Here is an 8,458-nt window from a genome sequence, read left to right as displayed (position 1 = left end):
CTGTGTATTTGCTCTTGCACGAGCCTTGACTTTGTATGCAAAAATACCCCAAAAACTGTTTAACCTACCAATACCAGACTGCAGTTTTAATCCACTGCCCTTGCTGCATACATTTGACTTAAAAATGATGTCAGTCACATGGTGTGGCAACCACATTGGTTTCAGGGAGAATATTAAAATATATTTTGGAAACCGCTATAACAATCGATGCAAATCTTTGCAGTTGTGATTCACTGTCCTTGCTCCGTGCAACGCAACATGCTTCATATTGATCTGTTAAGCAGTTTTGGAGAAAAGTGTTGTTTAATTTTTGGTTTTCAAACTAATATGCCTGCTTAACCACATGAGCAATGGCATTGAAAATTTAGACTTTGCCCAAGATTTGGTATAGGATCGTGTGTGTGAAGTTTTATTTTGATCGGATAAGGTTAGTTTTTCTATCCAATATGGCTGCCACCTATGGTGTCATCATTTCCACAGTGTATGCAGGTATATGGTTTGATGATACTTGATAAATTTTGTTTCGATCGGATAAGCGGTTCCAGAGAAAACATTATTTAAAATTTTTCTTCAATCCAATATGGCCACCAAACCACGTGACATCAATTATTCGTTGTCATTATAATATCCCCAATTCATGGGGAATGGGACTGTGAGTTTTCCTTTAAATCTGTCCAGCCATTCTGGAGAAGAAGATATTGTAAGGTTTGAGGGTAAATCCAAGATGGCTGCAGGACCATGTGACCTGTGACATCATAATTATCATAATTTATTCAGCATGGATTGTCGTTCATTTGTGTAGAGTTTCACTTCGATCTGTGAAGCATTTCTGGAGAAGAAGATTTTTCCTTAAAAACAAATAAACAATATGGCTGCCAAACTACGTGACAGATGATATCATCATAATCTTTTGTGTGTTGAAATATTTCCCTCGATCAACCTCACAAATGTTCAAACTGATCGAATGCGGCATTCTACTTGTCGACTTTTAACCGAGATACCACTGCACCGATGACGTCATTGTCAAATCTCTCTTGTTTCTCATCCAGAGTAGTTTCCAGGTGCCAAGTTAATATTTTTTTCCTCATCTTGTGGTTTGGGAGATACGAAGGTCCAAAGTCTTTCCCTTTTTCCAACATGGCTGCAACCCCACATGACCTATGACTTCATAATTATCAAAGAACAATTCTGCATGATGAGTTGCATCAATGGTCAAAATGTCTTGTCAATCGGATAAGCGGTTGCAGAGAAAACAGAGAAAATATGCATGTACATACGTACGGATGTACATACAGTACGTACGGACAGACAATCCGAAAACATAATGCCACCAGTGACATCGTCACCGGAGGCATAAAAAGATATGTTCAAATAAGCAAAAGGCCACGTTCGACAGCACCCGTAATGTTTGCACAAGAGCGATGCAAAATGTCTCCATTATAATTGAGCTACGTGAATCTCAACAATAAATATAAGTGGCTAAAACTCCCACCCGTGCGGCAGCAATTGGCAGGAGGATAACACATGCTGAGGTTTGTAAGTAATCAACAAGTGAGTATTGAAGAACTTGCCATCACTGCTGATGTTGAGTCTGAAGTGGTGCCCATACTGCTTGATGACCTGGGTTTTTGGAAAGTGGTGTAAAAGGGGCTCTCAAATGAGAATGACCAATTCATGTAAAACTGTGGGCTCATTATTTGAAGTTGTTCAGAAAAAATGGTGAAGGATCGTTTTATCATGAATTGTGTGTCGAGATGACATGTGGATTCTATTTGACAATTCAGAAAGCAAGAAACATTTCTGCTTCCAACAAAGGTTCAATGTGAGTAACGTTTCAAGGGTCGTGCTTTGGAGATGTCAGAACAAAAGTCATTAACAGAATTGTATGATAGTGATCAGTGCAAAATTCTGTGATCTTCTGACAGCCAAGTTGAATAAGATCAGGAGAAAGTGACTAACTGTCACCAAAGGGTATATTGTTATGGCATAAACAATGTGCAGCCTCACACAACCAAGACTATGGTCAATGTTTGTGAAATCATTGAAATGGATCTATTTATTCTGCCTGAATCATGGAGTACTTCAGTACTCCATGATGCATGTGGAGTACTGAGTACTCCACATGCAAGGAAGGGATGGGAAAATATCATAAAGATCTCACCCTCTTTTGACTCAACTGGATGAACCACTTTTTTTCTGAGCCATTATAAGATAACCAGTTTTGAAATAATTTGATTGCCTGATTAAAAGGACATACAAGGAACTTGAACATAGGTGAAGGCCATTTTCCCCCATTATACGTGCACTCTACCAACACATTGAATCAAACTGTCTATAAATCTACTTTCAATGATGGCGGGAGGGGTAGGTGAGGAGAAAGTGAGGACAGGCAGAGGGACATCACCAGATTTTGTTGTTGTTTGGGGAGAAGGGGGTGGCGTTCCAGGATGAGGAAGGAATAAATACGAACAGCATATTCAATTTTCCACACGATCCACTCACAGGCATCACATTTATGACACATGTTAACAATCACCCGTGCTTACTCAGCGACTAACCAGACCAACCAATGCCTTGTACCTCTCTGTCCCCAATGCTTCATGTTACTTGTATAAATCTAGTTTAAACCTATATAATGTTTCTCCTGCCACTACCTTTCCAGAGAGACCATTCCATGCATTAACTGTCCATCTTGATGAACTATCTCTTCACTCTCCTCATATTTACTCTCACTAGTGTACACCTGCTCACTGCAGGAGCGGTAGGGCAAGTCCTGCGATTGATTATCCTTATTAATATTGCCATTTATTATGAGTATTACTGTTTATATTCTTATGATTATTATTTTGTAATAATGTTAATATTATTATGCTATTATAATTATTGTTGTAACTTTTGTTATTGGAAGCAGCCTTTGAAAAAATGCCACGATGATATGCGACCATGCTCAAGCTGCAATATATACACCTTAACATGGCGTTTTTTGCAAGGTGGAAAAGCCAAAAAACGTGGGTGGCATTCCTCTGTTTTTTTTTTTTTTTTTTTTGCAGGCCAGTAAAAAGCATCATAGGGTAAGTATAAGGTCAATGGAAGGATCAGACCGTGCATGACATCATAATATGTTAGATCAGGCCATTGCAAGTATCAGACCGTGCAAGACATCATAACATGTTAGATCACATCATTGGAAGGATCAAACGGTGCATGACATAACATGTTAGTTCAGGTTATTGAAAGGATCAGACCGTGTATGACATCGTAACATGTTAGATCAGGTCATTCAAAGGATCAGGCCATGCATGACATCATAACATGTTACATCAGGTCACTGAAAGGATGAGATGGTGCATGACATTAAACATGTTACATCAGGTCATTTTAATGATCAGACGGTGCATGACATTATAACATGTTACATCAGGTCATTAGAAGGATGAGACCACGCATGACATCATAACCTGTTAGATCAGGTCATAAGAAGGATCAGACGATGCATGACATTATAACATGTTACATCAGGTCATTGAAATTATCAGATGGTGCATGACATTATAACATGTTACATCACATCATTGGAAGGATGAGACCGTGCATGACATCATAACATGTTAGATCAGCTCATTTGAAGGATCGACCGTGCATGACATTATAACATGTTACATCAGGTCATTGAAATGATCAGACGGTGCATGACATAACATGTTACATCAGGTCATTAGAAGGATGAGACCGTGCTTGACATCATAACATGTTAGATCAGGTCATTGCAAGTATCAGACTGTGCATGACATCATAATATGTTATTTCAGGTCATCGAAAGGATCAGGCCATACATGACAGTGTACCATGTTGGATCAGGTCATTAGAAGGATCAGATCATGCTTGACATTAGAACATGCGAGATCAGGCCATACATGACATTATACCATGTTGGATCAGGTCATTAGAAGGATCAGACCATGCATGACATTATAACATGTGAGATCAGGTCATTGGAAGGATCAGAACGTACATGACATTATAACATGTTAGATCAGGTCATTGGAAGGATCAGACCGTGCATGACATTACAACATGTTAGATCATGTCATTGGAAGGATCAGATCGTGCATGACATTATAACATGTTAGATCTGGCAATCCCCCAGACAGATGCCTGGCCCATCCCCATTTCCTTGAGATGCTGATCAACCTGCTGCAATCACGAGGCACATGGTCGGCCCATTGGCATCCACCACACATGAGGTCCCCTCACTGAGAGAATCTGGTGAGCAGGATCAACGTCAGGAAAACGAGACACATGTTTATACAGCCACAGCTCATGATCACGGACGCAGGTAACAAATCTCATTTGAGTCCCTCTCAGAAACCGATCGTTGTACACAAAGTACGACCAGTGATAAACAAGGATTCTCCAAAGAGAAATGGAACCAAAGGAATTAATCTCCATCTCAGATTCCTGGTCAGAGTTCAATTCTCACATCCATAGAGCAAGACTGGAAGCACCAAGGACCGGAAGACTCGGAGCTTCATCCTCTCACACAGGTACCGGCTGCGCCAGACCCCATAATCCAGTGAATCCATGACTCCCCAGGCCCAACCCAGAAGTCTGTTTACCTCTGGCTCACAACCAGCAGAGACATGCATATCACTGCTAAGGTAAGTGAATCTCTCCGTGACCTCAACATCTTCACCACAAACAGGTACAGACAGGATAGCAGCATCCAAGAGCCATTGAAAGCCTGGATCTTAATTTTGATCCAGGAATCCTGTAATCCCAGTGCTCCAACTCCTCATTCAGCACCTCGAGGGCCCCCAAAAGGATATCTAGAGTCCCCGCAAAGATGACTGCATCATCTGCGAAATCAAAGTCAGAGGTCTTGACATTCCCAAATGGCACTTGCCTTCTGGTGTTTTGGTTTGCATTGGCGGGAACAATCGTCTGGGTGGCAGACACTCTTTTCTTCCTTGCAGATTGTGGGATTTTATGTGTGAGACATAATCTTGTGGCTGATGCTCTCCTTTACTGCCAGAGATGCTATCGTCAGGTGGCAAGGTGAAATGACCGTTACTGACTGGATAAAAGCATCAAATTTTGCATGGACTCAGGGTTCAACATAACTTCAAAATCGAGGGTGGGTACCACACTAAACGACTTCCGCTTTAGTCTAATTCCAAGATGACCACCTTGATCACACCACACCTGATTAAAGACAAGACTATTGCCTATTTTCCCTCTTCGTATGGCTCAGTAGTACATTTTACAGCACAAAATAAATATTATAGGACATAGGACCATAAAGATTTTAATTTTAAACATTTCAATGTTGATAGAAACAAAAATCATGACCAAATTCAAGATGGCGGCCATGTTTTTCATGTCAGAATATATATATATATATATATATATATATATATATATATATATATATATATATATATATATATATATATGTATATATATGTATATATATGTATATATATATATATATGTATATATATATATATATATATATATATATGTATATATATATATATATATATATATATATATATATATATATATATATATGTATATATATATATATATATGTATCTTCTTCTTCTTCTTCCTCTTTCGGCTTGCTCCCGTTAGGGGTCGCCACAGCGGACCAACTGTCTCCATTTTGCTCTATCCTCCACATCTTCCATTGACACTCCAACCACCCGCATGTCCGCCCTCACCGCATCCATGAACCTCTTCTTTGGCCTTCCTCTTCTCCTCCTGCCTGGCGGCTCCATCTTCAACATCCTTCACATCCTTCCCAGCTCGGTCCCTCTGTCTTGCCAATCGGTATAAATCCTTTTCCCCTTCTTTTGTATCCAACTTCTCATACAGCTCGTCATATGCCTTTTCCTTGGCCTTTGCCACCTCTCTTTTTGCTTTTCGACGCCACTCCTTGTACTCCTGCCGACTTTCTTCATCTCTCTGACTATCCCACTTCTTTTTCGCCAACCCCTTCTTCCTTATACTTTCCTGTACTTCCTCATTCCACCACCAAGTCTCCTTTCCAACTCTCACCTCCACACTTCTACCCTTCCCCCTCTCCCACTGCCTCCGGACTCGCCTTCCCCGTCTCCTTCTCCTCCTTCGCCCAGCAGTAGCACAATTTCCACTGGTACCCTGCTGACCACCGGTACCGGTGGCGGTCGTTGGTAACCCGGGCCTCGACCGATCCGGTATGGAAATTCGTTTTGTTGTCCGCATAATGATTTGGCATAGGTTTTTACGCCGGATGCCCTTCCTGACGCAACCCTGGTCGCCTCTTACGACACACAGGGATATGGTACACCTATTCTAACCGGGGCATACACCGGGCCCAGTACAACTGGTGCTCATTTCGCCGACCTCGGAAGGATGGCAGGCTGAGTCAACCCCCTGGTGTTTTCGACTTGGTTTATATATATATATATATATATATATATATATATATATATATATATATACACACATATATATATATTTATTTATATATATATATACATATATATATACACATATACATATATATATACACATTATATATATACATATACATACATATATTAATTCAGTGTCCCAACGGGGCTTGAACTCAGGACCTCTTGGGTCCCAAGCCACTGCCCTTACCACTGCGCCAACACCAGGCTAATATATATATGTATATATGTATATGTATATATGTATATGTATATATATATATATATATATATATATATATATATATATATATATATATATATATATATATATATATATATATATATATATATATATATATATATATATATATATATATATATATATATATGTATATGTATATGTATATGTATATGTATATGTATATGTATATATATATATATATATATATATATATATATATATATATATATATATATATATATATATATATATATATATATTGCATGTTGCTTTTCATGATGCGTTTTTGGAGGAAATAATACAGCATTTCTGATTCCTACAAACCTGTATATGAATCCCCAAATGTATTATTAATGCAGTAATGTACTTTTTACACGTATCTGTCTTTTCGAGTTCAGGCAATTTCATACATCTACATTGGCAAAGTGGTGAGCAATCTCGGTTAGCTTTGGAACATTTACATGTAGTGCAGTCCCCTTTGCATGAACATATGATTAATTCTCTGCAAGCCTTAGAGACCTCAGAAATTGTCATCCAAACAGGCAATCACTTTCCAGACTCCTTAACCCAGCAAAAATATTGGGGGGAAGGAACCACTTGTTGAGTTTCTATGCTGGTTGTCCAGATTCCTGCCTGGAATATCCCTCGTCGAAGATGTTGAAGCAACGCATTCTAAGTAGGTGGTAAACGATCCATTGAAAGATTTCTCTGACATAATAAATCCTGTCTTATTTCATTAACAGAGGTCAATGGGCTGCTTTTATCATACAGGACAACAAAAAGTCTCAAGGAGTTGGAAGTTATTGGAATCAGTGTCAAGTTGCAGAAATGGATGTTCTGCAATATGGACGAAAGTTTCTGTTACATTTTGATATGCATGCCATGCCTGCCACCCTGACTTTTTTCCCTTTTCCCTGAAGGCAGATGCAGCGTCGCACCCAGATATTGCATGGAAGACAAGCAGTGCAACTGATTTTTCTGGTCCAAGATTAGTGCTGGTAGAGATAATGCTATAGTATCTGTAATTCCTGCCCATACCAAAGGCAACCCAGACATCCATGAAAGGCTATGTCCTTGTAAAACAGAGTGGAATTGGCCAACAAGTATGAAGATAACATCAGTATCTACAGTGCGTACTAAAGCACTTTTGCTGCCTTGCTTTATAGCATGAAGGATGTGAACAACAATCCACGTGTCCACTTCCTTGTGATTACATTTCCCCATTTGAAAAGATGACCCTCGCAACAAAACAGACTCATCCGATGTGATATGGAGAGATGTTCCTTCTGGATGCCTGAACTGTGCAGCCTTGCCATTTCTAAAGCTGAAAAGCTCCTTTTTATTTTCTGGATCACGTAAAAAGCCTAACCAATTCCCTGGTAGCTTTGCCTGATTTGACACCTTCCTACGAATACTATTTCCTCTTTTTTTCTCGAGTAGATTCTTTCAAACATCTGAAATATGTGTCCCAAACTATGCCTATCCTCCTTGTATCTTGTAGATACTTCTGTAAGTGAGGAATAAATACTTTGTCAGCGTACTCGCTGAAGGTAGAAATTCTATTAGTTGGAAGGCAATGAACAATTACAGCTCCATCCAGTACCTTATAGTCAAATATTCCTGGTGGATCCATTTCATCAGACGGCTCAATACATTTCCGTAAGTCTGATTTACTGCTCGGTAGATGAAGCTTTCCAAAATCAGATAGTGAGGATGGGAATGACTGTATTTCATGGACAAAAAACTCTTCCAAATCAGATTCCCTGTTTTGCATAGA

General features: G+C 39.3%; 1 pseudogene; it reads right to left on the bottom strand.

Moving 5' to 3' along the window:
- Positions 1–7,227: 7,227 nt before the first annotated feature.
- LOC147029780 (uncharacterized) lies at positions 7,228–7,905 on the bottom strand (annotated as a pseudogene).
- Between the last annotated feature and the right edge of the window lie 553 nt (positions 7,906–8,458).

The sequence above is a fragment of the Eptatretus burgeri genome, chromosome 3 (genome assembly GCF_056783735.1).
Source record: "Eptatretus burgeri isolate ZD-2024b chromosome 3, Ebu_testis_v1, whole genome shotgun sequence".
Classification (NCBI taxonomy): domain Eukaryota; kingdom Metazoa; phylum Chordata; class Myxini; order Myxiniformes; family Myxinidae; genus Eptatretus; species Eptatretus burgeri.
The sequence above is the reverse complement of the archived record's forward strand: the minus strand, read 5'-3'. Positions and strand labels throughout refer to the sequence as shown.